The sequence below is a fragment of the Heptranchias perlo genome, chromosome 13, assembly GCF_035084215.1.
Source record: "Heptranchias perlo isolate sHepPer1 chromosome 13, sHepPer1.hap1, whole genome shotgun sequence".
NCBI lineage: Eukaryota > Metazoa > Chordata > Chondrichthyes > Hexanchiformes > Hexanchidae > Heptranchias > Heptranchias perlo.
Window position 1 is genome coordinate 52,913,781 of NC_090337.1, and position 16,425 is coordinate 52,930,205.

The following is a 16,425-nucleotide window of genomic DNA, read 5'->3' on the forward strand; positions in this document are numbered from 1 at the left end:
TTCAAACAGGCCAGTCACGGAGAACAGCACGTCCCAGTACACTCGATATACATTGTGTCTTTTACACAGGCAGGCAGAAAGAAACTTAAAATGGCAGAGAGAGAGAGAGAGAGAGAATTTTAAAAAACATATAAATTTTTTCCCCCTTTTTGCTGGTGGGGTTACGTGTAGCGTGACATGAACCCAAGATCCCAGTTGAGGCCGTCCTCATGGGTGCGGAACTTGGCTATCAACTTCTGCTCGACGATTTTGCGTTGTCGTGTGTCTCGAAGGCCGCCTTGGAGAACGCTTACCCGAAGATCGGTGGCTGAATGTCCTTGACTGCTAAAGTGTTCCCCGACTGGGAGGGAACCCTCCTGTTTGGCGATTGTTGCGCGGTGTCCGTTCATCCGTTGTCGCAGCGTCTGCATGGTCTCGCCAATGTACCATCCTTTCCTGCAACGTATGAGGTAAACAACGTTGGCCGAGTCACAGGAGTATGAACCATGTACCTGGTGGGTGGTGTCCTCTCGTGTGATGGTGGTATCCGTGTCGATGATCTGGCATGTCTTGCAGAGGTTGCCGTGGCAGGGTTGTGTGGTGTCGTGGACGCTGTTCTCCTGAAAACTGGGTAACTTGCTAAGAACATAGGAACAGGAGTGGGCCATTCAGCCCCCTCGAGCCTGTTCCGCCATTCAATTAGATCATGGCTGATCTGTATCTTAACTTCATCTACCTGCCTTGGTTCCGTAATCTTTAAAATCCTTGCCTAATAAAAATCCAGTACCATACAACATGGCACATAGTACGATACCGTGTAGTACTGCTGGCAGAGTTAGCGTGCTAGAGGGATGAGCAATGAATGGCCTTTCCTCATCCGTGACTGATCTTATATACTCACTGATCCGCTAGGGGAGCTAATAAAGTTTTCTCAGCCTTTGATCACTGGAGTGGACTGCAACTATCTTTCATGCTTTTGGCCTGTGTGTGTAAAACAGTCGATCGTTAATAAAGTTTGATTTAATTTTTAACTGTGGCATTTTTTTACATCTTGAAAGCATCAGGCTTAAGAGTTATTTGTCACTGTGGGTAATGTATTCAGATCAGTTATTAACAGTGGAAAGGTGTGTTCTTGATCACTGGAAAGTAGAAGTTTAAGGGGAAGGATCTAATAGAGGTTTTCAAGATTATGAAAGTTTTTGAGAGGGTAGATTTTTTTCATCCTTTGGCTAATTGTTAGACGATTGAATGAGGGAAATTAGAAGATTATTTTTTCATATAGAGGATTATTGGAACATAAACTGCTTTTTATCACAAGTGGATATTGAGGCAGGAACTATAACATTATTTAAAAGTGAATTGGATAAATATTTGAAAAGAAAGAATATAAAAGGATATGAGGAAAGATCATGGAAATGGAATTCAATAGTTCCAGTTGAAAAGCTAGTGTCAGCACAGGCATGACGGGCAGAATGGCCTCCTTCTGTGCTGCACTTTTTAGGATTATAGCATCCAGATATATTTTGGCTGTTTTGTCTCTCCTACCGTGTGTAGCAGAGCATTCTAAGCATTTATCACACTGAGTAAAGAAGCACGAGTCACTGGAACAGGAGTGGGAACTTGATTGATTTTTCCTCCTCCCTACACCAGGGGCACTGAGGCTAATTGTAGTGACACAATTGCTGCTGCACATAACTCAGCACAGAGCAGGGATCTCAGCTGACATTTTCTGCTCTGTATGACTTAATGTTGCACCGATGTAATTTAAACAAAATAATAGTTTTATTAATATTTTAATTTAATGAGGGAATCCACTCCCTTAATTTCATTAATTCTGCTGCTATTCATTCTGTCATTACGTGAGTGTCACTGTTCCATGCTATTGCCTCAGAAATCAGACAAGCTGTGGGCGGATGGTAATATAAAGCTTCAGACTACTTAGGCCACCCACATGCCTAATGGTGATTATGTGATGGCGTAGAACAGTTTGAGTTAGTAGTCCTTAAATAGTTTTTAATTAATGTGTTTTCATTTGGCAATCACAGACTTTAGAGTCTACCATCTCCATGTTAAGGTCTAGAGCATCTTTACAGTCAAACTTTTAAGGCCCTTCTAGGAGGCAGCCTAGTTGGTGATGTTAATTATATGGAGAAAATTTGAAGTATGAAGCTTTGCTGATCTGATTCTTTTCAGTCCTTCGGTTTCTTGTAAAAATATGCCAACTCAAAGTGATTCATTGGCCTTTCACCAAATTTAAAAAGCGACTTTCTTTCATCAGAAGTTATGCATTCTTAGCTAATGGCAACAGAGAGGAGACCAACAGAGGGGCCGAGTTCGCAGGAGGCACTACTCACCTATCAGGGTTTACAGACAGAGGCTCAGCTTCCTACTGAAGAGCAGTGTTTCCGGAGGCTCAGATTGTCACATCAGGTGGTCGAGACATCTGCAGCCTCCTACAAGAAGAGCTGCTCCATGCTGGCATCCAAAATCTGCATGGCCGTGGTCATGGCCTGCATAGACTGATTTGATTGTCGCGATTAAAGTTCCACAGTGGTGGCCACTCTCTCCATGGCAGACATTCTCGAAATGGCCTGCGATGTCAATCCACAAATGTTGAAGCTGGACTCCTCCACCCTCTCTCATATTGTGGACAGATATTGTAATTTGTGTGGCACGACTGCCAGTACCTCACCAAATTTGCTGCTGTCCCTCTATGATTGTCCTTTTCATCGATGGCCCCCAGGGTTCAGCCTCTGTGTCCAGCTGAGCAGAGCTTGGAAAGGACTGTGCCCTCCAATGCGGACTCTCTTCAGCTGCCCCTGCCACCAGTTTTTGCTCATGCTCACTTGTGAACTGTGAATGACCAGGTGAAAACTAGCTGTCTAACAGGACTCACTGAAGTGTGAGTATGTACACTGGTGCATGATAAGCATTTGTCCTGTGATGGTGCACCCTCAGAAGGAATCAGGTCGTCTGAGAGATCATCGTCCGGAAAGTCCACAGACTGTTGCTGTATGCGTGAAGGCCCTGGAGGAGAGAAGAAACAGATAGGAATTAGTTCTGGGGATATTGCAATGTTGACACTCAGCATAATTACGCATATCATATTTCACGCATTGCTGAAATCAAGTCAACATGGCTAAGCCTTGTTTGAGATGTGGGTCAGAGATATTTAATTCTGTCACCAGGCAGTTGCGAAGTCCCAGACTCTCCATCTCTTATGATCAGAGATGCAGAGATGCAACTGATCTTCATTGCCTCTTCCTCTGCATCTGTCAGCTATATAATCTGTGGCTGGCTACCTCCAGTCCTCTCCCTCTCCCTTATATTTTATGCTTTCTTCTCCTGCAACAGGGGAACAATGGACCTATGAGTGACAGTAAGGCATGTCTTCACCTGATAGATGCAGTGCATTCGGTGACAGTGAGTATCAGGCAGATACAAGAATTGGGGTGAGTGCCAGTGGTGGATGGATAAATGGGGAGGTGAGGAAGTGCTTAGAAAGTGCTCTTGAAACTTAAGTAGGTGTGAGGAGTGATGTGAAGGAGTTCACTTGACAAGACAGAGTTAGGTGAGGAGGGGGTGATGTACACTACAGGATGTAGGTGAATCTGCAATTGTACTCACCTTTCGTGACCTGATTAGGTCATTAAAGCGCTTCCTGCACTGGATCCAGGTACAGGACACAATACTCCTGCTGCTGACCTCCCCAGCCATGTCGAACCACGCCTTCCTGGTGACAGCAGCAGGTTTCTTCTTCCCTTTGCTGGAAACGATCATTTCCTTCCTGTTCCTCATTGCACCCAGCAGTACTTCAAGTGAAGTGTCGATAAATCCTTGACCATCCAGAATCCATGTTTAAATTCAAATTCCACCTTTGAATTGGGCCTTTAAATAGTCGAGTTGCGATCGCGCCGTGCGGGTTCGCATCACAGCAGCTGTCGCACGTTGGAGGCGCGAAACCTGGAAGTAAAATTAGAATTAGGCTGCCATGTTGAAATTGGACATTCCGATGCGCCAAAACTTCTTCCAGGTTTGGCGCCCACTATTGCACCCCCACCCCCACCCCCGCTCAGAATCCGCCTCTGCGTTATTATCAGGCCCATAGTCTCTAAAAATTTGAATGTGCTTTCCAAGAGTCGAAGAAAACAAATTAATCTTTGAGTGAATCTTATGCTTGAAGATTTTTCACTTTAAAAGCATAGTTGGTTATCTCTCCTCTTCACTTCATCACATTTGGTTGTTCATGTCACGATTAACAGCCTTCTGAACACATATGTGAGGGGTGGTCACTTTACAAGGGGAATTTTAACCCTCCAGGACAGTTGGGAGAGGGGCAGGAGTTAAAACTTCAAAAATCTGAAACCCGACCCCAACCTGTCTCCAATGCTCTCACTTCCAGTTTTAACGGAGGCAGGTTGGGAGGGGGGGGGGGGGGCGCGGGTGACTGACCTGCTCTCTAGAGGTGGGTCCATCATTTAAATATTTTAATGAAGCTGCGTGCCTCAAATTTTAGCATAGTTTTAAATTTAATGGACGGATCCAACAGGTAAGTTTCTATCCATCGCTGCTTGGGGGCCAGGAGTGCAAATCTGTTTCCCGCCCCACGATTTGCCTCCCTTCCCCGTGATCAGATCCCTCCCCCACCTCATGATCAGATCCTCTCCACCAAGATCGGACCCTCCACAGCCCATGATGTCCTCCCCGGCTCTCCGCAATGTCCCCCAGCCCAACCCACACATCTCTCCCTCCCTCCCTCCTCTCCACTCTCTGGCTGTAGTCTAGTGCTGTAGACCTTCCCAAATGTCAGCCAACCAGCCTTTCAATCTGGCTGGCTGCCAGCTGGGAAATGGAGCCAAATAATTTATATAAGGTCCTGCTGTTAAATTTAGCTGGACCTCCGGGATAGCCGCATTTCCGAGTTTCCCGGCCGCTACGACAACACACCCCCGCACCCCCCCCAACCCGGTCCCTCCCTGCCTCCCCATAAATATCGGGGCCTACATTACAGACTGCAGTGCAAAATTGACCTACAAACAGATTAAGGATTATTCTAACAATACTCCTCAGCTGGGCTATTGTGTCCAATTCTGTGCACCACCCTTTAAAAAGGTTGTCAAGGCCTTGGAGAGGGTGCGGAAGAAATTGACTAGAATGGTTCCAGGGATGAGGGACTTCGGTTATGTGGAGTGACTGGAGTAGCTGGGGTTGTTCTCCTCAGAGCAGAGAAGGTTAAGGGAAGATTTAATAGGTGTTCAAAATTATGAAGGGGTTTGATAGAGTAGATAGGGAGAAAATGTTTCCACTGGTCGGTAACCAGAGGACACAGATTTAAGATAATTGGCAAATGAACCAGAGGGGAGATGAGGAGAAATTTTTTACACAGCGAGTTATGATCTGGAATGCACTGCCTGAAAGGATGGTGGAAGCAGATTCAATAATAACTTTCAAAAGGGAATTGGATATATACTTGATGAGGAAAAATTTGCAGGGCTATGGGGAAAGAGCAGAGGAGTGGGACTAATTGTATAGCTCTTTCAATGAGCCAGCACAGGCATGATGGGCCAAATGGCCTCCTTCTATGCTATATGATTTTATGATTCTACACTGAGAATTGTGAAGAAGATAGATGATAACAGATAATTGATCTCATGTGGTTGCTTGCAGTCAGTTGGAGGATATGTGAAGTTTGTAAGGTGTGTTGAGAGACAGTGAAGCAAGTGAATCATTGAAAAAGTATTTTTTAATTGGTGCATAAAATATTTGAGCCAATAGAGATAAGTGGATAATAGTAATAACTTATCCTGGTTTGTTCAGAGCAAACCGGGAAAAGAGAACAGAGGTAAAGTGCTTTTTGATAAAGTGTGCCAGACTTTCTTTTATGCTACGAACATGTTTAACATTTGACACACAACATACCAAAGACCTTTAATATGTTAAATAGATGCAGATTTCAATTAATTTTTAGTCAATCCTGAGGATTCAAAATTTTATGTAGATATGTACATTTGCAAAAATCAAAATCTCCACTATCCATTTTTATGTTGTTTATTCTGTTTAAATGCAACTGTGTGTGAATTATTTTTATATGGAACTCTGTATGTACAAATTGAATTATTTATATGTAGATTATATAAAGTGTATCACTACATTTGCAACTTTACATGTGAGCAAAAGCTTAAAGGTAACTGAAGTCCATCTAGGGACACATGAAAGGCTTATGCCGACTTCAATTTCTATTATGTTCGAGGTATCAATAGCACTGTGATCCTGTTGTGTACTAAGGAGATATAAATCTTCGCTGCTCGTCATTTTGTCTTTTATTTTAAGCAGAAAACCATTGTAAAACGTTCTTCTTCAATCAATTAATGAGGCATGAGACCCTGTACTGTGCATCCAAAGAGAGGTCTTCCTTTTAATATGAGATGATTTTTAACATTGGTTACCTTTCACTAGTTGATAGATTGGGGGTAATTTTGTGAGGCTGCACACCCAGTGTAGAGTCTCATCCCATGGTGAGTGTGGGTCAGAAAGTCAGGCTATAAGGTTGCATCTCCATTACTGCACTTGCTGCTTGCAAGGCCGCACACCAGGAGCAGAGCCATTGCTGGATCTGTTTCTGGCTTTTCATTTAAATATGATTTCACTCCTGCTCTTGTCGATCTATGTAGATCCTGATTATTTAAAATGCCTGTTTAATTTATAATGCAAATTTTAAAATCTGCTATTCAAATACTTCAGACATCTGGCCATCTGCATCAGTTGTACTAACTGTGCCAATTTTCTTAGCTGTGCTATTTATGCCGATTGCATTTCCACACATATCATTAGCCCATTGTGGCTGGTTAGTTCAGTTGGTTAAAGCATGGTGCTAATATTGCTAAGGTGGTGGGTTCAATCCTTGTGCTGGCCGTGAGCTACTGCTGTTGCCTAAAACACAGCAATTGTTTTGAGGTATCAGCCCTGGCTCAGTGATAGCACTCTCATTTTCTGAGTCGGAAGGATGTAGGTTCAAGTTCCACTCCAAAGACTTGAGCACGTAACCTACGGTAACACTTCAGTGCAGAACTGAGGGAGTGCTGCACTGGTGGAGGTGCCGTTTTTCAGGTGATGTTAAACTGAGGTCCCATTAACGACCTCAGGACGTCCCAAAGCATTTTACAACCCATAAAATTCTTTTGAAATGTAGTCACTGTTGTAATGTAGGAAATGCAGCAGCCAATTTGCGCACAGCATTGTCCCACAAACAGCAATGTGGCAATGTGACAATGACCGGATAATCTGTTTCAGTGATGTTGGTTGAGGGATAAATATTGGCCAGGATACTGGGGGAGAACTTCCCTGCTCTTTTTTGAAATGGTGCCGAGGGATTTTTTACATACACCTGAGAGGGCAGATGGGGCCTCGGTTTAACGTCTCACCTGAAAGACAGCAAAAAGGAAGTTGTCAATTCTGCATTTCCAGTTGGACATTGTGATTTTTACCTTTCAGGTCTGTGATACCAGCTACCACTCTTCTAGTATTAACTGTTTGATATTCTAGCATTATGTCAGTATTTCATCTCTTTTGTTCTTCTCGAGCTGTTTTAACCTCTTCCTTCTTTCTGCATTCTCACTGCCTCCTGTTCAAGTTCTTTCCCAAGGGTTTGATATTTTGAAACTCTTAAACCTCCCTAACTCTTCACTTCCTTCTGCTTTCAGGCTTTTAAAGCCCAAACTTAACAATATCTAATCACTAGTTCCTTATTTACTTCACCTCTCCTACTCTCTTCAAATTTGGTGGTGTCCTGAACTATGGCCTTTGGCCTTTCACCGTGACTTAAAATAACTAAGAAAAACTATTTGAAATACAATCAAGGTAACATTGCCACAGCAATTTTTAAAGTAATGTTTCGAATTACAATTTTTTTTCAGATAATACAGTGTAGTAGTAAAAAGCTATCCTCAGCAATTTTATAAGGTCCCTAATTCTATTTTACCATCTCCAGCATTCAAAAACCCACAGTATATCAGTTTTGTTGATGTTATTTGACAATTGTCGACATCTTGAAAGTTAAATGGAAAATACAATACTCATAGTGTTAACACTAGCAACAACATTACATTTAAAAAATAATTTTAGTACATCGGAGACAGGTAGTCCTGTGGTTGCTGTAGGTGTTGTAAGAGCAGGGTAGTTGGAGATTTATTATATAAATAGAAGCTGAAGTCTGTGACCCAAATATACTTACTGAACCTAATAAGTGGGTGGGGGCTTTTACTCAGATGTGTAAAAGTTCAGACCGGTTTGTTGTTTCCCATGCAGTCTGTTGGCTAAACTAAAATATAGGCTGGGAAATTAATGATTATAGGTATATACTCACTACTGTATATTCATCCTATACACTCCTCTCCTCCCCCACCACAACACTAAATAATAGGTGGAAACCCATAGCTACAGGCATGAATCACAGATCGAATAGTGAATAATACATGCAGTAAATCGACACTTAAATGAAACTCTTACTGTAAAATTAGCTAAATTTACATTTCAGATTTTGAGCATTAATTGTTCCATTAAGACTCAGGGGCTGATTTTAACCCTACATGCCTGACAGAAGCTGGACAGGTGGGCAGTTAAAATTGCCCAGGTTGCTTACCTACTGAGAAGCCACCAGGATCCCACCGTTTGGAATTTTAACCCAGTCTACTGAGGCGGAGGCAAGGACACTCGACCAAAGCTAATGGGCTCCTCCTTTACATATGAATGTTGGGTCATGGTGATGTCATCAGGACCCAACTGCAATTTTAACTGGTGGCCTGAGCGCGGAAGCTGTTGTAGATTTCCCACCACGTGAAGATTGTGGGAAGAGGATTCGGGGTCCAGAAGAGGCCCAAACAGGGGCAAGTTTTTTTTTACTTTCCTTGTGGGACCTGTCCGGAGTTAAAATCAGAGCCTTAATCTTTCTTTGAGGTAAATAAAATATCAACTGGTGTAAAGAAGGTAAATCTAGAATAACAGCTCAAAGTAAACCATGAATGTAAATAAGTGAAAAATAAACTGATATTTGGGATAACTTCTTCACTCCAAGGATATTTAATGTTTGAAATAAAATGCCAAGCATGGTATGTTAGGATTTGGGTTTGTTACATTCTGTGTCTCTTTCAAAGGTTGCACTGGCCTACCTCTGAGAGGATCCCTGAGTGTACGTTTTAGGTGGCATAGCCTTGGGCTAATAATTAAACAGTTGAGCAGAAACCCTGGACCTTGCAGTTGCATATGAATTCTCACTATGGGGTCCATTTTGACTTTTGGGTGACCGACCGGAGGAGTCCGCTGGTTGGCCGCCCATTCCAGTGATGAGGAGACACCCCCGCAACTTAAATGTGGCAGGCGAGCTGCGGGGTGCCAAACAGACATCCTGGTGCAGCTCGCCGGAAGGAGGCCTCAAGATCGGGCTAGGACAGTCGCCAGCAAGGTAAGTGGCAGGTGGATTGGGGGTGGGGGGGGGGGCTCCTGCTCCTGCTCCTGCTCCTGCTTCTGCTCCTGTTCCTCTGGGGCTCACAAAGATAATTTGACACTTACTTTTGGTGGGCCTCTTTGGTTCCATCACTCATGGTACTGGTTGGAGTGTGCACAGCGCATGCTGTGACCAGTTCCGACCTAAAATGGCAATTGGGGTCTTATTTACGTCACAGGACTCCAATTTCCATCTTAAAGGGGGCCTGTCGCCTGAAACAGGAGGACGCTTTGGACACCCGATGGTAGGCCCCTTTCAAAATGGAGTCAGCCGCAACACTGGTGTTAATGGGACGGTAAAACTACAGGCCCTATTATAAGGCTGTTACCACGCCATTAATGCCAGATGAAGGCAGTCAAAATTTACTTGTTCATCTTTTCTCAGTCTGGAAGGCTGAAAAAAACAAACTCTATACTCAAATTGTAAAAACTAAAATAACTGAATTTATTTAAACTTAAACAATTTGTAGAAGCAAAATGTAAGTAAATTCCATGTAGCACAAATAATAATTTACAATCCATACATGAAGAGTGACTGCTTAAAGAGTCAGTTGTTCTCCCAGCTGCTTCTCACAAACCCTGGAAAGGACAGTGTCTTCTTGTAAAATATACGCTTGCAGAACTTTTGCATCTGGACTCCCCGGTGATGCAAGCAGAAATGCCATAACTTCAATCATAGAGTCTTACAGCACAGAAGGAGGCCATTTGGCCCATCATGCCTGTGCCGCCTCTTGGAATGAGCCATCCAATTCGTCCCGCTTCCCTGCACTTTCCCCGTAGCCTTGCAAATTTTTCCTCCTCGAGTATATATCCAATTCCCTTTTGAAAGTTATTATTGAATCTGCTTCCTCCACCCTTTCAGGCAGTGCATTCAAGATCATAATGACCCGCTGCGTAAAAAAATTTCTCCTCATCTCCCCAGCCCTGGTTCTTTTGCCAATTATCTTAAATCAGTTCTGATGAAAGGTCATCGACCTGAAACATTGGCCCCAATATTTACTTGGAGCCAGGAAGAGAGCCAGGGGAGAATTTTCGGATGGGAAACCCAGCTGTAAGGGCTTCCCACACATCCTGATGATTTTGAAGGTAGGATGTCTTTAAAATTTTTTCAACCAGTTTCGCGCCCGATTGCCAGCCAGATTGACAGGCTGGCTGCCTGTTGGGAGGGAAAGCAGCCGAGTAGAGATTGGGGTCTTCGGGGTTTAGATGAGGGGGGGGTTGATCGCGGTGGGGCAGTCGGACATCGTTGGGGGGGGGGGGGGTTGGGGCACATCGGACATCGTGGGCGGGGGTGTCGGCCGATTGCGGGGTGTTTAAAAGGTAAGTTTGGTGAGCCATGGGGAAGCATTCCTGCTCCTCCTGGCCCATAAGCAGTGAAATAAAGGTTCTTACCTCATGGATCCGGCCCTTTTCGCCTCCTTTTACCTACCGGGATTCCCACAGCCCAGGAAACCTGTGCTGGAGGCGTTTAATTGTAATGCCCATTGAATTCAATTTAAAATCACCTCATTAACATCTGCTAACCATCTAAATTGCTCTGATAACTACCTGGCCGCCTGTACTAATTATCAACCTGCCTCCGGCGACTAGGTTACTTGTACGCATCCAAACGCGCCTCCGTTAAACCCGGAAGTGGGCGCGTTGGAGCCGGATTGCGGTCACGTTTCAAATTTCTTTTTCTATTATTTTAACTTCCCACCCGCCCACAACCCACTTGTTCTTGGAGGTTAAAATTCTCCCCGTTAACTCTGTTTCTCTCTCCACAAATATTGCCTGATCCGCTGAGTGTTTCCAGCATTTTCTGCTTTTATTTCTGTTGCTGAATAAATGTTTTAACCATAGCTGGCAGGCGCCCGTGCCCAATTTTGTGAGTGTGAGCGCACGTGTGCCCACGAGTGTGTGAGAGACAGAGATGCACCTATGTACTAAATAAAGAAACACAATGCAGAATATGCTTATGGACATTACCAGTCTTGTAATGGTGATTAGAACTGTCCTTTGCTCCCTGTGATGCCAGCACAGACCTGATAAGTACTCAAATTCACTGCATAATAAATCTGGACATAAAATTTGATTTTGCAAATGGAAGTAACCGTAAGCATAGAATATCGAGACTGAGTTTCTTCGAACATTGTGAAAGTTAATCCTAACATTTTACATGCTACTCTTCAATAAGTCGCTTTATTATTTAATGAGGTGTTGTGTTTGAACTCATTGCTGTGTTCACGTCAGGTAGCAAACAGAGTAAGTAGTGTATTGACTGTATGTTGGGTACTTTACAGTAAAACTTTGTTAATGTGAAAAGTCCCTGCTCCCAGTTGGTAATGTGATCACTGCATCAAATCTTCCTGTTAAACACACATTCTAGAATGTTTAGGGCATTAACGTAATGAATGGTTCCATTAACAGAGTGCCCATTAAATGACATACACCCTGGGGGTAATTTTAACCCGCAACGTTTTTGGACTTTGCATTCACAGTGGGAAGCCTGTACTTTTACACGCCCACTTTAAGCTCGGAAATAAAGACGGGTTGCGGTTGCGACCCAAAAAACAACTATTTTCAACTCCCACCCGCCCCCAACCCACCCATTCTTGGGGGTTAAAATCACCCCCTCTGATTTCATTTCAATTAAGTGTTTTCTATGGGTTTTTGCAAGGAAACCTGTCTCTAATAAATATCTAGAGACTTAGGTAAGCTTCTCACACACACACATGCACATGGACTAGTGGGGGGAAAGAATTGGATAGGGGCCGTTTTTGGGCGGAGTTAGCGTGATGTGCTAGTACCCCATGCCCAATGGCCCCTGCACAGGCAGGACGCAAGTTTGGGCCCATCCCAGGACTTACCGGCAATCAGAGTTCCTTTCCAGGCCTTGCACGAGGAATCAATGCAATTCACACTTTCCACCACCAGGGGGAAGCTCAATCTCTTAAAGGGAGGATATTTCTCAGAAATCTTTTGATATAGCTGGTACCTGTTATTGGCTGAAAATAACAATCTACTATCTGTACGGAGTCTGAGCGGAGATCAGATATCGCACATGTAAAACACAGGTGCAGGTCCCGTCCTTATGTTCACACATTGATGAGTTATGTTAAAACATTGAATAAAGGTTGCGCACTACTAAATCCCACATGCTCCAATCTGCACGCCAGACCTCACCAATCTGCCGATCTGAGCTGGTACCAGGCCTACGAGAGTCCATGCACCTGCTGATGCACTAGGGACCTTGGGTGCAAGAGGTGGACAGAAGGAGGGACATCCTATATCCGCAGGGGTGGCAAGAGGCCCTCCAGAACTATATTCAAAAGGCAGTGGGAGGCAGCGGAGGACGAAGTCAATGCCAGGCGCATAGCATCATGAACATGGATGCAGTGCAGGAAAATGTTCAATGCTTTGACATGAGTGGTCAAGTGAATGAGGTCAATTGTCAAGTGGTGTCTCCTACCAACTGCACCATGCACTACAACCCCCATCCCCCACATACCAACAAACTCTTTCCATCAATACTCAACTCTTCCAACCAGATGTTTCCTCTCACCCTTAAACATTACCACTGTTTCAAGCCGCCCATCCACAACTCACAAGCCACACACATTGGCAGCTATTCAACCATGACAGGCATTTCACCCAGACACATGTCCCCCTTTCTTGCAGGAGAAGGTGGCACATATCAAGAGGCAGCAAGTGGCAGTGGCATTTAGCCCATCGAGCCTGTTCCGCCATTCAATGAGATCATGGTGGACCTGTGACCTAACTCCATATACCCGCCTTAGCCCCATATCTCTTAATACTCTCGGTTCACAGAAATCTATCAATCTCAGATTTAACTTTCACAAGTGAGCTAGCATCAACTGCCGTTTGCAGAAGAGCGTTCCAAATGTCTCTCACCCTTTGCGTGTAGAAGCATTTCCTAACTTCACTCCTGCACGTCCTGGCAAAATGTTAGACTATGTCCCCATGTCCTAGTATTCAAGGAGTCATCCAAAAACAGTTACAAATATCTCCGCATCCAGAAGCAATAATCCAGCCACTAGCCTGTAAATCTTGCATGGTCCCTTTAAATAGCGCCGGTGGGGGGTCCTCCAGACACATTCAGATGGTCGGGGTTAAGACTGTGCTTTGAGTTGAGCGTTAAGTCCCAAAATAGTGTCTATCACTTTAAATCAGCATTGCACACTGATTGAAGCCATTTTCTCCCTACTTTACATGATTCCAGTGTGCGTTATCTGCGCCTGTGCTAACTCCTATACCAAGATGGCGTCAGGCACACGTCACGCAGGAAACGTGCATGCACATCCATGCCATCTTGGATGTCGGAGAGGCCGCGTAGCGCCGAAACAAAGGGCGCTACATGGCCCAATTAGCGCCTGTGATGTCCAGTAATAGCTCCAGTCTGCATCATTTGTATATTATTGATATTGATGCTTGTTACAGTTTTTTTTTAACAGGGTGGCATTATTTACACAAGGGCACCAGTGAGCATTAAATCCACTGAAGGCAGGTCTGTTTTCCCTGGAATTTTGCCTACATCCCAAAATTCAGTGATGTAAAGGTACAGGCATGTTTGTTCTCAAGCTAGCTATTAGGCTCTGAAAATTGAGAAACACCAGACAACAACATATACAGACTAGCTGCTGAACTTGTTAACAGGATTAGTAGCCACAAGGTAGACATTGTGGTATGCACTGAACTGCCTAATTATGCTGGAATGCATTCACATAAGCACTTTGTTATTACCAGTACTTATTTATTTAATTTCAGGCAATGGATCTTTGCTGTGTTGTATAAACTCTGAATATATATTGTAATAATTTGTGGCCTCACTGTCAAGTGTATGATTGTCATCTGGTCTTGGATTGAATTAGATACCAAGGTTTTAGGGTCCTTATCCCTGTATTACTTTGGAATTAGGCAATATTTAGAGATGAGTTGAGAGGCAGCAGAATAGATAGCTAGGCAACACATAGAAATGGGTTATTCAATTAGAATAATGTGAATGGAGATCTTGGGCGACATTGTGGTTAAGACAATTCCCACAGTGTGCTCTTTTGCTTAAAACCATTAATTTTATAAAGTCTATTGGGCCTCTGTGGCACTGCTAATGGTACGTTATTTTATAAAGTCAGGAGCATTGTCCCATGCGGAGGATGCCATAACATACAAATATTATCCTGCTGCGGTGTATCTGTGTGTAATCCTTTAAAACTGCAGGTCTGTTTTCTGTTGCTTCTTGAAGTCTAGAAGAGATTCATTGCTCTTTGGCATATCCTGAAGTCAATTAGAAATCAGAAAAAATGGTCTAACACAGAAATTTGCAGTGTGCCTAAGTGTGAGGACTTGTCTCCAAATGTTTATATAAGAAACTAAAGGATCTCCCATGGTGTTGCTCATGACAAGCCAGAGGATATGATATTTTACATTGTTTTTTTATTCGTTCATGGGATGTGGGCGTCGCTGGCGAGGCCAGCATTTATTGCCCATCCCTAATTGCCCTTGAACAGAAGTATTACGCTACATAGCACACAAAGCATTATTCTGCTGCTAAGGGGCAACTATGTATAACTTGGCCTATCCCTTTAAGACTACACGGTATAATTGCTGTAATATCCTGAGGTCAATTAGAGACTATTTACTCTTGGGCACATTTTGAGTTCTGAGGTCAATTAGAAGGTATTTTCGCTACTAAGAAAATTTCTCTATAAATTAGAATTTTTTGTCATTCTTTTCCTTTTTTAGACTTTTTAAAAAAGTTTGTCATGGAAATTTGCACATATAACAAAATATGAAATGTCAGGGATAAATAGATATACACTTCTAACTTCTCCAGTCACTTACAACTTTTTTGAGTAGTTCTTAGACATACACATATTTACTGAAGGAATCACTTGTTAAATAAGATCACAAGGTAAGAGGAAAAGAAAGAAAGAAAGAAATTGCATTTATATAGTGCCTTTCATGACCTTAGAATGTAGCAAAGTGCTTTACAGTCAATTAAATATCTTTGAAATGTAATCACTGTTGTAATTTAGGGAAACGTACAGCAAGATCCCACAAACAGCGATGAAATAAATGACCAGATAATCTATTTCTTAGTGATGTTGGTTGAGAGATAAATATTGGCTAGTACACCAGGAAAACTCCCCTGCTCTTCTTCAAATAGTGCTGTTGGATCTTTTATGTCCACCTGGGAGGGCAGATGGGGCCTTGGTTTAACATCTCATCTGAAGGATAGTACCTCTGACTGTGCAGTACTCCCTCAGTACTGTACTGAAGTGTGAGCCTGGTTTATGTGCCTGGTAGTGGGACCTGAACCCATGAGCTTCTGACTCAGAGGTGACACTGTTATGACTGAGCTACAGCTGACACTTCAGCAATTCATTCCCTCCTAGCTCAGCTACCTAGAAAGAACCCATAATCCCCACCAAAGTAAAGTTAATTTTCCCTGTTGAACCCAACTCTCCCCCTTTTTTCCTTGACCTTCATTCCGGTGAGGTTCACAAGCAATACCGTGCTTATTTAGACACGGAAGAGAAAAGCAACAACAACAACTTGCATTTATATAGCACCTTTAAAGTAGTAAAATGTGGCAAGGCAGTTCGCAGGAATTTAAAGTAATGGTGGTTTGTTGAATAAAGAATCACTCTATACAAACACAAACTGCCATTTTGGCCACTCCACGCCACTAGAATTCTCCAGAAACTCATTGATAACTAACTCATGCCCATCCACAAACACAAATCTCAATATAATTCAATAAAGTTCAATAATCAGTCAGGTAAGTAAACAATGTGTGTGCCAAGTTATTTTAACAAAATAGTTTGCAACAGATAAATGTCCTGAGGTCCCATTAACTGGAACAATTGAGTCCAAATTTGCTACTTTTGGTTATTCATCCTCTTAGTTGATTGTATGTAACTTATTAGCCTGGCCAATAGAGGGTGT